General features: G+C 44.1%; 1 pseudogene; it reads right to left on the reverse strand.

The window, feature by feature from the left end:
• Positions 1–689: 689 nt before the first annotated feature.
• On the reverse strand, positions 690–1,821 carry LOC138076180 (small ribosomal subunit protein eS1-like; annotated as a pseudogene).
• Between the last annotated feature and the right edge of the window lie 12,374 nt (positions 1,822–14,195).

Genomic DNA, 14,195 nt, shown 5'->3' on the forward strand with positions numbered 1-14,195 from the left:
GGGAAGCCTCATCCATCACCTCCCCCTTTCAACAACAGAGAAATCAGTTGTAAAGTCACAGGAACAGAGCCCCTTTTAGCTTATCCAGCTGCTGGGACCCTCTTCTTAGGGACAAGCTTGGTTCTGTAAATGAGAACCAGATTATCAAAACTGCTTTGGATCCGGGGTGCTGGTAATGAATGCCTCCAAACTGGATTTTAGAGAGCCAGAAACTCTTGGGAAATGAGGCATTTTGTCAGTTGCTCAGAGACTGGCCTCAGATGACTCAAAGGTGACACCTAATGTCACTATAGGGAACTACATAAGAATCTTAAATAGTGGTTCTGGGAAAAGAGGGAGCCTCCATAGATCCTTGTCTTTCATCCTTTTCCGGTTAGCTCTGTGATTCTCGAAGGAGAAGCCATGCTAAACAGGGAGAGCTTGCCAGTGTTGTACGAAAAGATCCTCTGACTCAAAAACCTGCCCAAAGTGAACTGAACACATCCTTGGCCATGGGATGCTATAGTTTTTCTCTGTCCAAATAAGCTGGTGATGATTTCATGACTATGTTCTTCTCTGATTCCTTTTTTTTTTCCCAGAAAAATTCACATTACTATCAAATCAGAACACATAATTCAACAAGCTGTCAGATTATCTAAAAAAGAATGACCGCAAAAAATGTCACAAACAATACCTTTTATTTGTCGCCATTAAAAGTCTGAATTAAAAAAAAAATATTGGAGAGGTGGCTCAGATCCATCAGTTTGTTCAGCTTTACTACCTGTCTCATGCCCAGCAGCTTTTCCAGAACTGCTACCTACCTTCACCGTGCAGCTCCATGAGTTTTTCTAATTCAAATTTGGGCTTCTCCAGCATTTTTACTTTTCTAACAGATACATCATGGAGTGGAAAAGTTGGCAAGAATTTTCTGTGTTTTTTCCAATGCTGTCTGGAATCTATGTATTTGATTCAATGGTAGTTTTGGCTGTGCTGGTCTTCACTGCTACGCGCAGGCTTTCTCTAGTTGCGGCGAGCGGGGGCTACTCTTCATTGCAGCACGTGGAGTTTCTCACTGTGGAGGCTTCTCGTTGCGGAGCACAGGCTCTAGGTCCACGGGCTTCAGGAGTCGCAGCACACGGGCTCAGTAGTTGCGGCTTATGGGACTCCAGCGTGCAGGCTCAGTAGTTGCGGGACATGAGCTTAGTTGCCCTGCGGTATGTGGGATCTTCCCTGACCAGGGATTGAACTGGTGCCCCTGCATTGGCAGGCAGATTCTTAGCCACTGCACTAAAAAGGAAGCCCTGGAATCAACTTATTGACCACCTTTTTCAAGTCATTTATCTGCACCTCTCAGGCCATGATTTCCATCAACCTCTTGCAGGTCTCGTGGACCTTTGGGTGCTGGGCATAGGAGCCTTCCAAATCTGATTGTTGCATTTTTTAGTAAAACCCACACAGAACAGATGAAGCAAATAACCATCGATAATCTTGACATCAACATGAGCTTTAATCATGGTCTGCCATTTTTTTAACCATGGAGCATATTTTGTCAATGACGAGATCCAGGCCATGGAAATTAGGCAGTTTTTGCCCTGAACATCCTCAGTAATGAGTCTGAATTTTCTCAATGCAACTTCATCATCCTACAGATCAACAAGGGTCACTTCAAAAACACAACCCTTGAGGCCATCAGATACGATTTCGGTTCCTTGAGGTCTCATGACAAATGTTGTCCCAATATTTCTTACACTGAACGCAGCTGGTGCTTTCACATCATACCAATCTTTCTTAAAAAAATGGGTCGACCGCTTTCATCTTGGCTCCCTTTTCACCACCTTTCATAAGGCTCTTGCAAAAGACTGATTCTTTTCTGACAGTATTTGCTTAATGACAATTGCACTTGAATAGCAGGAACCTGAAGCCTTTCCGGAGACTAACGTTTGAGGAGGGCCCTTCAGTCAGTTACTGAGTTGGAAGTCACAACGTCCTGCTCCAGTCAGGGCCACTACGGTGGAGGCATTTCCCTCCATAAACCGGAGCAACCTCTCTCATATTAAAGGTGGAAAATCAGAAGCCACCATATAAATATGGGCTTCCCTGGTGGCTCAGATGGTAAAGAATCCGCTGGCAATTTGGGAGACCTGGGCTCAATCCCTGGGTTGGAAAGATCCCCTGGAGGAGAAAATGGCAACCCACTCCAATGTTCTTGCCTGGAGAATCTCCATGGACAGAGGAGTCTGGCGGGCTACAGTCCAGGGGGTCACAAAGAGCCTGACATGACTGAGCGACTAAGCATAGCACAGCACTGCAGTCATTCAGATCCAGGTAGGAATCTGCTCGGTCTCTTACCAGCTGTGTAGCCGGGGACACATTCCCTCATATCCCTGAGCTTCAGTTTCCTTGCTTGTAAAATGGAGATGATTAAAACTATTTTGCAAGATTGCTGTGTAGACGAAATGAGATGTTGTATGCTTGGTAAGTGTTAATGTTATTTCCATTATGGGTATTAATAATATTTACTGAGTCCTTATTAATTCTTACTAAGCGTTTGATATGTGCTGCCTTTTTAATCCTTACAACAACCTTAAGAAGTCACCAATATTTCTATCTATCCCAATAGGACAGGAAAAACTGAGGTCTGGAGAGAATGGTCAAGGTCATGTACTAATACGTGGCCAAAGTGAGATTCAAATCAAGGCCACCAACAGCAGAGCGCCCACAATGAATCACTATTCTATAGTGACTGCTGTATGTAATCATTTAGGAGAGCCTTCAAGATTGAATATACTCATTACAAAATGGGCAAAGGATCTGAACAGATACTTCTCCAAGGAAGATATACAAACAGCCAATAAGCACAAGAAAAGATGCCCAACATCATTAACCATCAAGGAACTGCAAATCAAAACCACAATAAGGGCTTCCCTGGTGGCTCAATGGTAAAGAATCCACCTGCCCATGCAGGAGACATGGGTTCGATCCCTGCTCCAGGAAGGTCCCACCTGATGCGGAGCAACTAAGCCCGTGGGCCACAACGACTGAAGCCCAGGTGTCCGAGAGGCTGAGCTCTGCAACAAGAGAAGCCACCACAATGAGAAGCCCTCGCACCGCAACTAGAGAGAAGCTCCTGCTCGCTGCAATTAGGGGGAAAAGTCTGCATGCAGCAACGAAGACCCAACAAGGCCAAATGAATAAACACAAAATAAAAATTTTTTTAATTTGACATATAAGTGAGTTTTAAAACCTTCATATTTGGCACAGAGCTCACACATATCAAGTAATCCTTACTGAGACACACATCACAATTTTTATTCCAGGAAAGCAGAGTTCATGGACCAGGTCCCAGGACAGATGCCAGTTGAAAAACTAAGAACTCACCAAAGAACGACCTAACTCATTCTAGCCACATGCCAGACGCAGAGTCAGCTACCTGAGGGCTCGGACGCTGAGTAACGTCTATCTGGACGCACGGTGGTAGGCCCCCTTGAAGCACCCCCGTTAAATTGCTCACAGACCGTCTTTATCTCTGTTGGCTGTGGGGCTTTGCTATCTTGATGAGAGAAGGGCGTGGTTTCCTGCTTTCCAGGAATAACGCACGCTGCATCACCCTGAGTGATCCAGCAGCCAATTTCTTGCTCTTCGGATCATCCTGTCCTATTTCTAACTGACACAATTTCTCCAGGGCTCTGGGAAGTTGGAGGAGGGGGACATGCCTTCTCCCCTTGACACTTACCTCTTTTTAACCATCAATTTACCTGTCTGACCCTAAGCCAAAATTAATGCTAAGGGTCGTAGGGTACATATGAAATTTACCATATCATCAGAGTCGCAGGCTGTTAGGGCTGCTATAACAGACATACCACAGACTGGGTGCATTATAAACAGCAGAAATGCAGTGCCCACAGTTCTAGAGGCTGTAAGTCCAAGATCAGGGGAGCAGCGTGAGCAGGTAAGTGGTGCAGGGTTGCTGCTGTGGCCTCACAAGGCCCAAGGGGAGAGAGGAGCTCTTTGGCAACTCTTCTATTTTTTTATTTATTTAATTTTTAAAATATTTATTTATTTATGTTTGCCCTGGGTCTTCGTTGCTGCCTACGGGCTTTCTCTAGTTGTGGCAAGCAGAGGCTACTATCCCATTGCAGGGCACGGGCTTCTCATTGTGGCGGCTTCTCTTGTCAGGGAGCACGGACTCTACGTGTGAGGGCTCAGTAGTTGTGGCTCGTGGGCTTAGTTGCTCCGCCGCACATGGAATCTTCCCAGACCAGGGATCGAACTTGTGTCCCCTGCATTGGCAGGCAGGTTATTATCCACTGTGGTGCTCTTTTATAAGAGCACTAATCTCATTCAGAAGGGCTCTGCCCTCGTGACTTACGCACCTCCCAAACACCCTACATCTGATGCTGTCACATTTAGGGTTAGGATTTCAACATGTGAATTTGGGGAAAACACAGACATGCAGACCACAGGAATCTACAAAAGACATGAAAGTAAAGACATGTGCTGGGGCTTCACGGACTGGTAAATGGTTCGTTTCCCCAACAGTATTGTAAGCATTGAAGTCAGGGAAGATAACTTATTTTTCTGGGAATCTTGGAATATTTATAACCACATAAACAGTTACAAATCAAAACTTCAGACACATGGAGTGGTAGGCTGCATAAGAGCCCTCCAAAGAAAAAAGTGATACCTTACATAACAAAAGGCACTTGGCAAAATGAGTCTGCAGACTGAGTTAAGCATCTTGTGATGGAGAGACCATCATAGACTCTCCAGATGGGCTCAGTGCAGTCACAAGCGTCCTTACATGAGAGAGACAAGAGGGTAAGAGGCAGAGAAGGAGGGATCCCAACAGGAGCAGAGGTTGGAATGATGAGGGATCATGGGCCAAGGAATGCGGGTGACCTTTAGAAAGAAAGGGCAACCCTAGAAAAGGTAAGGCAATGGATTCTTCTCTAGAACCTCCAGAAGGAAGGCAGCTCTGCTGACCCAATTCGGACTTTCCATATCCGGAGCTATACGAGAATAACTGTGGTGGTTTTAAGCCATTTGATATGTGGTAATTTGTTACAGCAGGATAGGAAATACACTTGGCACCATCTTTCTCCTCCTTTTCTCTCATCATCTTGGTGAACACTGAGTTCACTGATGTAATCCTTATTAAAATGAATACATGGAAGGTACTAATTAGTACCTTCCATTACTGGACTTCCCAGGTGGCTCAGTGGTAAAGAATCTGCCTGCAATGCAGGAAACACGGGTTTGATCCTTGGGTGGGGAAGATCCCCTGGAGGAGGAAATGGCAACCCACTCCAGTATTCTTTCCAGGACAATCCCATGAACTGAGGAGCCTAGTGGGCTATAGTCCATGGGGTTGCAAATAGTCAGATACAACTAAGCACAATTGTCCCAACAGAGGCAAGCTATTATTACCTCTATTTTACAGGTAAAGAAACTCAGGCTCAGGGAGATTATATAATGGAAGCTGTTTTTTTGTTTTGTTTTGTTTTTTGGTTCCAAACAGTAGAAAGAAACTCTGGTTAGCAAAAATGGAGAATAGCCCCAAGCCTCATGAATCATAGTGGAAGTACCCTCTGGGCAACATGGCGGCTACAGAATATGTGTCTTCCCTGGTGACACTTTGACCTTCAGTACACCTTCTTTATTGGAGAAGGAAATGGCAACCCACTCCAGTACTCTTGCCTGGAGAATCCCATGGAGGGAGGAGCCTGGTAGGCTACAGTCCATGGGGTCACAAAGAGTAAACTTCTAGTCTTTTCATTCATGAAATATCTGTTGAGATCCTAACTATATGCCAGGCCCTGGGCTAAGCGCTGGGGATATAATGCTGAACCAAAAACCAGGCCCGATTCCTATGCTCATGATGCTGTGATGCTTATAACCAAGTGAGAAAACACATTAATCAGATCATCACCCTGAAAGATGATACACTGCAACTTACCAAATGCTGTGAATGCAAAATTCTGGGAGTGCAAAGGACAGGGGCGCAACAGGTGAACTGCTGTGTGAGGAGTGAGTTGTTGTTGTCAAGAGCAGGAACCGAATGGCCACTCACTTCTCAGTGGTGTCCTAGATGATAACAAAACTTTTAAAAATGTTTATTCCTGTTTCTCTGTATTTAGTACCGTATCTGTATTTAGAGAAATGCACTCTCTGTCTCTGTATTTAGAGAAAGATGCAGCAATACCACATGTAACTTCCTGCAGATGTTGACATTTTTCTCTGTTATTTCCTTATCATGTTTATTGTGATAAAATGTATATAACATAAAATGTACCATTTTAACCATTTTTAAGTGAATCATGCTGCGGCATTAATTATATTCAGCATGTCCTACAACCATAATCACTTTCTTTTCCCAAAATTGTTCACCATGTCTAACAGAAACTCTATGTTCATTTAATAATACCTTCTCATCCCCGCTTCCCTCCAGTCCTTGGTAACCTCTGTTCTACTTTCTGTCTCTGTGAATTTGCCTCTTCTAAGTACCTCATATAAGTCAAGTCGTATGAAACGTGTCTTTTCGTTGGCATTGTGTTTTCAAGGTGCATCCACACTGTGGCATGTATCAGAACTTTATTCCTTTCTATGGCTGAATAATATCCCATCGTGTGGAGGTACCACTCTAACCCTGCAACCATTCACACACAGTGCCAAGCCTTCAAGTGACTTTCTTCTCTGGACACATCCCTGTTTGTTTCTCTTACAGCTTCCCCATCTGTAAAATGGGAACATTTCTTAAAGGCAAGGCACCACAGAGAAGCAAGTTCTTCAGCCAAAGCTAGTCCACAATATCTTGGGGCCACAGTGTAGGTGGAGCTGAAATGGATAAGATAAACAGAACTCCAGGTGTACAGTCATCCCTCGTTATCCAAGGGGGACTGCTTCCAGGACCAAAGGGCACTGCCCTTCAGATACCAAAATCCATGGATGCTTAAGTCCTTATGTAAAATGGTGTAATATTTGCATGTAACCAACGTACATCCTCCCATATACTTTAAATCATCTCTCGATTACTTATAAAACCTAATACAACATGAATGCTATGTAAATGGTTGCCAAAGCATGTGGCAAATTCAAGTTTTGGTTTTGTTTTTTGGAACTATCTGGATTTTTTTCCCCCAAAATAGCTTTTTGTTTTGTCTTGCTTTTGGCCACACAGAGAGGTGTATGGGAGCTTAGTTCCCCAACCAGGGATTGAATCCACACCCCCTGCATTAGAAGTGTGGACCACCAGGGAAGTCCCACCCCAGATAGTTTTGTTAGGTGAAGCACACTGACTGAAACCACCCACCCTGGCCAGGCACCGTAGTAACCATTTGTGTGAGTTGTTTTACGACAGGAGGTTCTGGTAAGGAACACAGAACTAATATGCTAACACCAACCAGAAGAGTTTGGGAAAAGTCAAAAAGAGATGCCACGTGTCCGACCACTTCTCAGAATCCTCTGTGGTATCCATCTTGGCTGAACAAGGCGTGCACCACCAGGAAGGACCATGAGTCAGAATGATTGGCCAAACACAACCCGAAACTAATCTCATCACTATAAAACCTGAGACTGCAAGCCACGTGGCAGAGCAGTCCTCCTGAGTTCCCTTCCCCTACTGTTCTCCGCCTGGGCACCCCTTCCCAGTAAAGTCTCTTGCCTTGTCAGCACGTGAGTCTCCTTGGACTAACACTTCTGAGTGTTAGACAAGAGCCCACTTGCAGTCCCTGGAAGAGGTCCCCCTTCCTGCAACAGTTTTGATCCATGATTAGTTGAACCCACAGATGCGGATAAACTGCAGACACAAAGGGCCAACTGTACTCCATCCAGCAGCTGAAATGCACCTAGGAAAAATGTTCAGAGACCCACAGTCCTCCAGTCCAGGCTGAAGCAGGGCTGCCAATCCTCCTGCCTCCCCAGGGCAGGCAGGCAGGAGAAATTACAAAAGCAGGCTGAACATTAGAAAAACAACAGATGGCTGAGGATAAGTGGCCAGTGGGAAGGGGTGGGGACTATTGAGAACTGGGAAGAACCCAGTCCTTATCATCTCCCATCACTGCCATGTGGGAATACGGGCCCAATGCTGTCAGAACTTTCTGTTAGAAGATGCTGGAAATCTGGATATTTATGTGAATTTGCTTGATTTTATTTGATTTTTTTTTCTTTTTTTTTTGGCTGCACACCCCACAGCATGTAGGACCTTAATTCCCTAAACAGGGATCAAACTCACACCCTGCATAGGAAGTCCTGTCTTAACCACTGGACTGCTAGGGAAATCCCAGACTTTGCCTGACTTTAAATGCTAGCAATTAATTTTGAATATTAAACACAATACAGCCAAACAAAACATGTCTGGTGGCTGCATATAAATTGAGGGTGCCCAGGTCCAAGAGATCATTACTGTGAAAAGACACAAGACCTGTGCCTCTCCGTCATCAGGACCAAGAGCCATTAGTAGAGGGTGAAATTCTGTCTAAATTGCTGTGGAGTCTTGAGGGTCCTGAGGTCCATCACTGCTCCAGGATGAACTTCAGAATCTTTAATCTATGAATCGCCAGGGTAGACCAGACGTCCTCTAAGTTCTCTTCCATTTCTGATATTCTAATATTGGACCTTCTTTAAGAGTCTTCCCCAAAGAGAACAGAAGGGACAGTCTGTTTCTTTTTGTTTGTTTCTTAGTTTAATTGTGGTAAAATACATATAACTGCTGCTGCTACTGCTAAGTCGCTTCAGTCGTGTCCGACTCTGTGCGACCCCACAGACGGCAGCCCACCAGGCTTCCCCGTCCCTGGGATTCTTGTTCCCAGGTGACACGGTGGCAAACAATCCGCCCGCCAATGTAGGAGAAGTGGGTTCGATCCCTGGGTTGGGAAGAGCCCCTGGAGAAGGAAATGGCAACCCACTCTAGTGTTCTTGTCCAGGATATCCCATGGGCAGAGGAGCCTGGAGGGCTACAGTCCATGAGGCTGCAAAAGATTCAGACATGACTGAGCAACTAAATGAATGATCAATAAACACATAATCTACCATTAGTGGCATGTCATGCATTTATAACATTGTGCTGCGACTATCACCATATCTAGTTTTAGAACATTTCTTCACCCAAAAAAGATCTGTCTTCCATGTGCCTGAGTTTCAAGGAAAAGGAGGCTCTGATCCCGAAATGTATTGCCTTCAGAAAAAAATCAAAATCCCTTGTTAGGTGGGGTGCTAGAGAGAGGAGGAAGAGAAGGAAAATGGAGCAAGTCACAGTGTATGAAGTGGTAGCTCGGGTCTCAGGGGCACAGCCAGGCAGCCAATGGATGCAAACAGCAAGACCAGCTCCACTCTCCTGAGGTCTCAGAGGAGCCCTCACCACAGCTGAGCACAGAGGGCCCTTGCTGCCTTGAGCCCAGCCGTTACTTTCCATTCAAGTATAAAGCATTTCATCAAGCAGAAAAGCCCTCCCTGAGTTTTCAACTCCCTTTCCTCCCACAGACACACTACTAGGATTCAATAGAAAAGGAAGTGCATTCATGAGTCCCAGGGGACACAGTTGGGGGGGACCCTCACCTGAACCTCTGGAGAGGCTGAAGGTTTGAGAGCCCTACACATGGTAATGACAGGAGCCTCCAAGTCCTTCCCTCATTAGCAGGAAAGAAGTGAGAGCAGCTGGCCCTCCAGCCTCTTTCTGTCCCCAGGGTGTTGGTATAGCCAGTCTCAGGGTGAAGTGACACAAGGGGGACCCAGAACAAGGCTGTCCATGAGGCTCACTGTGCCCAGGTGAAAGGCTGAACTCTTCTGAAATGATGTTATTGGTGTCTGTATGCTCTTCCTTTAATGAAATGATGCTGAAAGTAGATGGGAGTTTTAAATTGTTGTTTGGTTTTCTTTTCTGTTTTCTAATATTTTTAATTTGGGCTTCCCTGATGGCTCAGATGGTAAAGAATCTGCCTGCAATGTGGGAGACCCTGGTTCAATCCATAGGTTGGGATGATCCCCTGGAGAAGGGAATGGCTGCCCACTCTATTTACTTATTTGGCTGCGCTGGGTGTAAGCTGTGGCATGTGGGATCTAGTTCCCTGACCTGGGATCGAACCCTAGGCTTCTGCATTGGGGACTGCAGAGTCTTGGCCGCTGGACCACTGTGGAAGTTCCTGGTCTTCTTTTGTTTTAATTTGGCATAAGGAAAAGTTGGCCTTGTCCTTCACCCAAATTGTTGGAAAATTCACAGAATTTTGTGAAATTCTAAATTCTGGTGAGACCCTGACCTACTTGTGACTAAGAATAGCCCCCAAGCAGGGAGCGTTACATAGACAAGACAAGAACACCATGCTGCTGCTTTTAATTGTTCTGATAAGGGAACATGTCAACCATTCAAAAAGTAAAGAGAACAATATAACAACCCTCATATACCATCACGTGGCTTCAAAAATTATCAACTACAGGCCAACATGTCTTTAGTGTGACCCCCACTCACTTCCTCCCAGATTATTTTGAAGCAATCCCCAGACATCATACCATTTTGACTGCAAATATTTCAGTACTTATATCTAACAGGTAAGGACTCTTTCTGAGAAAGTTTAACCACAATACAGTATTATACCAATAATTTTAAAAATTGAAGTATATTTGATTTACAATATTGTGTTACTTTCAGGTGTACGGCAAAATGATTCAGTTATACATATAAAATTTTCCCAATTCTTCTCTAATACAGATTATTGAAAGATATTGAATATAGTTTGTTGTGCTCTACAGTAAATCCTTATTATGGATGTGAGAGCTGGACTATAAAGAAAGCTGAGAGCCGAAGAATTGATGCTTTTGAACTGTGGTGTTGGAGAAGACTCTTGAGAGTCCCTTGGACTGCAAGGAGATCCAACCAGTCCACTCTGAAGAAGATCAGCCCTGGGTGTTCATTGGAAGGACTGATGTTGAAACTGAAACTCCAGTACTTTGTCCGCCTGATGCGAAGAGCTGACTCATTCCCTGATGATGGGAAAGATTGAGGGCAGGGAGAGAAGGGGGCAACAGAGGATGAGATGGTTGGATGGCATCACCGACTCGATGGACATGGGTTTGGGTGGACTCCGGGAGTTGGTGATGGACCAGGAGCCTGGCGTGCTGCGGTTCATGGGGTCGCAAAGAGTCAGACACGACTGAGCGACTGAACTGAACTGAACTGATATACCAATAATTTCTTAATATCATCAAATATCTTGTTAGATATTCCACAACACACAGACACTCTTAATTTCTTCAAATCAGGATCCAAATAAGATCTGGGTGGGACCTCCCTCGTGGTCCAGTGGCTAAGATTCATTGCTTCCCATGCAGGGGACCTGGGTTCGATCCCCAGTCAGGGAACCAAGATCCCACATGTAGCAATTAAGACCCAGTGCAGCCAAATGAATAAATATTTAGAAAAAAAAAAAAAAAAGATATAGGGATTTCTCTGGTGGTCCAGTAGCTAAGACTCCATACTCCAAATGCAGCAGGCTTAGGTTCAATCCCTGGCCAGGAAACTATATCCTACAAGCCACAACTGAGAGTTCACATGCTGCAATGAAGATTAAAGTTACCACAAGACTCAACTAACACCCAGTGCTGCCAAGTAAATAAATAAAATATTTTAAAAAATAAGATCTGCATAAGGCAATCAGTTGATATGCTTCTTAAGTGTCTTTCAACCTACAGATCCTCCCTCCATCCCTGTTTTTTCCCCTTCCAATTTATTCACTGAAGAATTTAGGTCATCTGTCATTTGTCCTAGAGTGTCTATGTGCAATCATTTCACATCATCCATGGTCCTCTGTATTTCCTATTAACTGATTATATCTGCAGATTTCTTTATATTTAGGTTCAGATTTTGTGCCAAAAAAGAATTTCAGAAGTGGTGTTGGGTGTGTGTTCATCAGAGGCACACAATGATTGACTTTCTGTGGCATTAGTAGCCATGGATGCCAAGATTCAACAATTCATTAGAAGCGCTTCAATATTGTATTTGGTGAGGTCATCGGGTGACCAGCTTCTCTGTTTGCTTGTGAGTTCCCCAGTGTTGGTACCTTGAGCCCTGCATCCCAGGAAACCACTCCATCCCAGGGAAACCGGGTCAGTTGGTCACCCTAGGTGAGGTTCCATGTTCTCAAGAAGTGATTCTTCCCATTAGCTCTCCTTCCCTTTGCCATACCAGGCAGAGAACTCAGAGACCAAATGTGGTAACAGACCAGACAATCCAGGGGTAGGGCCACCATATGAAGCAGTCAGCCTTGGGTGTGGTTGACACCTTAGTGGCTGCGCACTTAGCATGTTTTCAAGATTCACCTACACCAGAGTAGATATCAGTACTTCACTCCTTTTTATCACCAAATAATATTTCATCATAAGGATACACCACATTTTGTTTATTCGCTCATCAGTTGATGGACATCTGACTTGTTTTGACTTTCTGGCTATTATGAGTAATGCTGCTGTGAACATTCTTGTACAGGTCTTTATGGGGACATACGTTTTCTTTTCTCTCACTTACAAAATACTTTGGCAATTGATGGATCAGATGGTAAATTTAAGTTTACATTTTTAATAAACTGACAAAAACTGTTTTCCGAAGTGACTACCCCATTTTATATTCCTACCACATACGTTTGGTGGTGGTGGTGGTTTAGTCACTAAGTTGTATCTGACTCTTACAATCCCTAAACATATAAGGGTTCCTATTTCCCCAAATCCTCCCCATTTGTTATTCTGTCTTTTTTATTATAGCCTCCGTGATAGAAATGAAGTGGTATCACATTGTGGGGTTTTTTTGGGGGGTAGTTTTCTGGGGGTGTTTTTGGTCTCACCGCATGGCATTCAGGATCTTAGTTCCCAATCTAGGATCAAACCTATGCCCCCAGCAGTGGAAGCTTGGAGTCTTAACTGCTAGACTGCCAAAGAAGTACCTCACTGTGGTTTTAATTTGCATTTCTGTAATAATGATTATTGTTTGGCATCTTTTCATGAAAGATTTCCGCGCTCTTAAGAGCAAGGCATGAAGAAACAGGAATCATGTTTCTTCTAAACAGCTATGAGGTCCAGGACCTTCCCATTATTCTAGGACAAAGTGACTCAGAGGAACAGCTTCAGAACACTGATGAAACAGTACTCCAAGTCCATCCAGCCTCCAGACTTCTTCCATCACAGAAGCCAAGAAATCCTTCCCATTGTTTAAGCCAGCTTGATTTGGATTTTCTGTAACTTGCAGTTTATTGAATAGAGTAGAGAAGGTCACATTCCCTTATCAATTCTGAGGCAAACATGGGGTATTTGGAGGGACCTTTGCATGCCTGCTGAGGTGAAGACTAAAAATTCAATTCAAAGAACACAAAGGACTTGAAACAGGGAAGCAGCTGCCTCCAGAAGAGACATCAAGGACTAAGAACAAAGGAAGCTACAGAGGGACTTCCCTGGTGGTCCGGTGGCTAAGACTTCACACTCCCAACGCAGGGGGCCTGGGTTCAATCCCTGGTCAGAGAACTACATCCCACATGCTACAACTAAGAGTTTGAATGCTGCAACTAATAAGATCCTGCATGCCGCAACAAAGATAGATCCCACATGCTATAAATAAAGAATTTTTAAATGCATTCATAAGTAAAAGAATTTTTTAAAGGAAGGTATAGAGAATAGTGGGGAGAAAAGAACACTCAACTGAATCACAACCAAAATATTATTTTAGCCCAAGCTAAGAAGAGTGTAAAGTTTCTTCATGAGAAAGTACAAGAAATTAATATCAGAATTAATCCCATTGCATAAACATTTAATCTGTTGTGTGCCTTTCTATTTAAGTTGTTAAAGTTGTAGAGTTTTCATTCCAGAGTATAGGTTCAGTCATTCTCTATTTATCCTTTTCTCATCTTAAGAAAGTCCCAATAGCCCAAATGTTGGCTAGACATTGGATAATTAATACCCAAAGTTGGATAGATTCAAAAAATTGAGAAAATTGTAAGTCTTTAACAGCAAAATAAGAATCCCTTCTGGGGAGAGAGAACAGTCTTATCGGTTGTTGTTGTTATTCAGCTGCTCCATTGTATCTGACTCTTTGCAGCCCCATGGACTGCAGCATGCCAGGCTTCTCTGTCCTTCACCAACTCCTGGAGTTTGCTCAAACCCTGCCATCCAACCATCTCATCCTCTATTGTTCCCTTCTCCTCCTGCCGTCAATCTTTCCCAGCATCAGGGTCTTTTCCAATGAG

The sequence above is a fragment of the Capricornis sumatraensis genome, chromosome 3 (assembly GCF_032405125.1).
Source record: "Capricornis sumatraensis isolate serow.1 chromosome 3, serow.2, whole genome shotgun sequence".
NCBI lineage: Eukaryota > Metazoa > Chordata > Mammalia > Artiodactyla > Bovidae > Capricornis > Capricornis sumatraensis.